General features: G+C 43.7%; 1 pseudogene; it reads left to right on the forward strand.

The window, feature by feature from the left end:
• Positions 1-326: 326 nt before the first annotated feature.
• Positions 327-2927, forward strand: LOC143389238 (uncharacterized protein CXorf38 pseudogene; annotated as a pseudogene).
• Positions 2928-3676: the final 749 nt, after the last annotated feature.

The following is a 3676-nucleotide window of genomic DNA, read 5'->3' on the forward strand; positions in this document are numbered from 1 at the left end:
GGGACTTGCTCAGGGTATAAGAACTGGGTGAAAGCAGGATACTGCCTACTGCTGCTGCACAGCTGCCTGAAAGGCTCAGTCCACTGTAAGATACTGTCCTTCCACTGCAGCCTACTGGCCCTGGACCCTGACCTGGGCCCCAGCACCACCTGCTGTGTGGCACTCATGTTGCCGTCCTTGTGCCCATCAGTTTCAGCCATAGTGTCAAGTGTTCATAGAGTGGAAACAGGAGATTTGAGACACCACAACAGAAAAAGAGACAAGCACTGTGGAAACTGATGATGTGGCCATTGGCTCATGGATATTTGGGAATAGCCAAAGCCTGCATGCCCCAAGGACTAACAGACAAAGCAGAACATGAGGAATAAGATGAAGCTGCTCTTTAAAAGTTTATCAACTCCTGTGATTGCTTTTTGGTTGATTGAAAGAAAGTCACAAAGTTGATTAAATGTCACAATGAGATCATGCACTTTTTAGAGAGGAAAATATTATCTACTTGGTTCCCAGACTTTCAGATAAAGATCCAAAATTTTTGAATGAATTTAAGAATATCCCAAAGATTGTGGTATGGCAGTATAGAATAGAACAGTTGACATCTGACTGGGCTGTTCACATCTCTAAGATCAGCAAGATGTGTATAAATGTGAAGCCAGAAGTTACCTGTTAGGGTCCATAAACAAGTCAAGATGGCGCCTGGCACTTTGCCAGAGGGAGTGGTTTGTGAAGTAACGCCAGTGAGCCTTTAGGATGATAGATTCCTTAATGACTGACTGCTGTGTCTATATTATGTAAAATAAGTTAAGCTGTATGTAATCATTAAGAAGACTATTCCTTATTGGTTGACTGCTGTATCTAGTTTATGTTAATTAAGTTAAGCTGTGTATTCAGTTATGTATATATACTTCTCTGTCCCATAATAAATTGGCTCCTACTGCTTCAATCTTCAAAAGTTGACCGTCACTCACCCCCCAGCTATTTTGCCCAGCCAGCTGGGCTGCAGCAGATGGTGGTCCATAAGGGGAGCCTCAGGACACTCAGGGGTGAGTCATGAGGAAAAACTGCCTGTCCCTAGATAGGACGGGAGCAAATCTGCTCGTCCCTAAGCAGACAGGGCGAGAGGAAATATGGCCATTTTAAGAAGATGGAGAAGATAGATGCAGTATATTTGTGTCTTGTTTTGTCTCAGTGTATTGTCTTTGTGATGAAAATATGGAAGGGGTTATAGGTAAATTGATAAGGGAAAGAGGCACCCCAGTGGAACCGAGAACAGTTAGGGCATGTGTTGATAAAAGCCCAGGAACTCTAGTCAGAAAGAAGAAGAAAGTTCAGGGGAGGAAGGATTACCAAGGAAAAGATTGCAACAAAAAGCTACTACTAAATACTTTTTGTTACCAGAGGATGCGAGAAGAGGCACAGAGGCTGCTGCATGTGCGAGCCAGACACAGTGCAGCAAGGACTTTTCAAGCAGCAGCAGCAACCGGCCCTTCCCCACCCCAGCCCGGGTAGTGGGACGCCACTGCTGGGAGCCCAAATCCAGACCTGACCTGGAGGCACAGTCTTGCAAGATTTTGCTCCCTGTGCCCTTTGGCAGTTTGAGTCCAGGACACTCCCCGGGCCATCTGGGACTGGCAGGGGATGCCAAGTGCCAGTGAGGATGAGGGTGGAAGAATTTCCAGTGTTGTTGAGAACCAGACAAGACTTCAGATCATCAAAAGCTAGCTGCCTGCAGAACTTACCTGGACTGTGATTGAACTTTCCTGGACTGTGATTGAACTTACCTGGACTGTGATTCAACTTACCTGGACTGTGATTCAACTTACCTGGACTGTGAATTTACCTGCACTGTGAACTTACCTGGACTGTAATTTACCTGGACAATGTGTTACTTATATGCATTGTGAACTATCTGTTGATGCAACAAATTGTGGTAGTACCCGGTATCTTTGCTGATGGTGTCATCTGTGGTACAATTTTTCAAAGGACTTCTTACTTGGAGCCATCAATTGGCTTGGTATCCTGGCATTTTGTATCCTCCACTTCTGCTTGTGGCAGATTATTTATAGTGTTTGTGTAAAAACCACTATGATTGTTATCCACAAGTGTGGCTGAATGTGTTGGGCCAGTAGTCAAAGATGGGTAAGATCCAATTATAATGGTACCAAACTAAGAAGACTCACGATTTGAGATCAGACCACCCAATGACAGTTAAGGACCGTATGTAGTATTGGACAACCTAAAACAGGCACAGTACCTAAGCCACATACTTGTTATTTAAATTAAACAAAAGGGGGAGATGTTAAGGTCCGTAAACAAGTCAAGATGGCGCCTGGCACTTTGCCAGAGGGAGTGGTTTGTGAAGTAAAGCCAGTGAGCCATTAGGATGATAGATTCCTCTATGACTGACTGCTGTGTCTATATTATGTCAATTAAGTTAAGCTGTGTGTAATCATTAAGATGATGATTCCTTAATGGTTGACTGTTATATCTAGTTTATGTTAATTAAGTTAAGCTGTGTATATAGTTATGTATATATACCTCTCTGTCCCTTAATGAAGTGGCTCCCATTGCCCCATTGCATCAATCTTCACAAGTTGATCTTCACTCCCCCCCCCCCATCCCCTGCTATTTTGCCAAGCAAGCCGGGCTGTGGCAGTTACCTGAGTGCAAGCCAAGTAAATGAAACCACAATGGATTACTAAAGGAACAACTTCAAGAGATTTATCTTCAAGCATAAAAACAAGAGGTGTTGTCTGAAGCGATCTCAAATTGACTGGAAGTGGTGAAGGAATTTTGGAGAAACAGTGAAGATCTTACAAAGAATCTTGGATCTTAGAGAAGATATGCAGAAGCTTGACAGCCTCCATGCACAGGATCAAAAAAGAGATTCCAAAGAACCTGGGGGACAAACACCTGGAAAGAAGGACTGAGGTTGGCCTTCAACAAATGCAGGCAGGTATTGTGAAAGTCAGCATGGCTTCCAGCTCAGGCATCCTTTCTGTGCAAAAGAAATATATATACGTGTGTGTGTGTGTGTGTGTGTGTGTGTGTGTGTATTCACAAATTTGGGGTTGTGTAATACATACCAGTTGTGTAATACATACCAGTCTAAAAATATTAGATACTCTTCTGCCATTGCTGTTAACATCCAGGGATTTTTTACTATTTCAAAGTTGAGATTCTTTTCTGGTCCTTGCCTGTATCTGTTTATCATGGTAAAGGCCAGGCTTTTGTCAAGAGCTCACACAGAGTGCTCTGTCCCCTGGCAGATGTGTCATATCCCCCTGCTTGCTGACTGACAGTGTCACTCATGGAGATGGCCACGGGTGGGCCAAATAAAGGTTGAGATAGAAACTTTCCCATTTTGGAAGAAGGCAAGAGGAAAAACTGCCTTGAAGGCTATTTTTCGCCAACTTAATTCAGAACTGAATTGTTACTAAGGAGTTTGAACAGACTGAGGTTGGAGACCAAAGGAAAGCCATGGTGGTCAGTGTAGGATTGGATAACAGTGAGTGACTTTACTGATCAATGTAGTGGGAGGGCCCAGGCCCATGTCAGGGGAATCAAGGGGAAGGCTCAGTTGGCAGCTTGTTTGTGATGTACTTATGGGAAGTAAACTCTGTGGCAGCAATGGTTATATTTGTGTAGTTATATATCTAATGTTGGGTGCAGGGCCTGG

Source organism: Callospermophilus lateralis, unplaced genomic scaffold, assembly GCF_048772815.1.
Source record: "Callospermophilus lateralis isolate mCalLat2 unplaced genomic scaffold, mCalLat2.hap1 Scaffold_137, whole genome shotgun sequence".
Lineage (NCBI taxonomy): Eukaryota > Metazoa > Chordata > Mammalia > Rodentia > Sciuridae > Callospermophilus > Callospermophilus lateralis.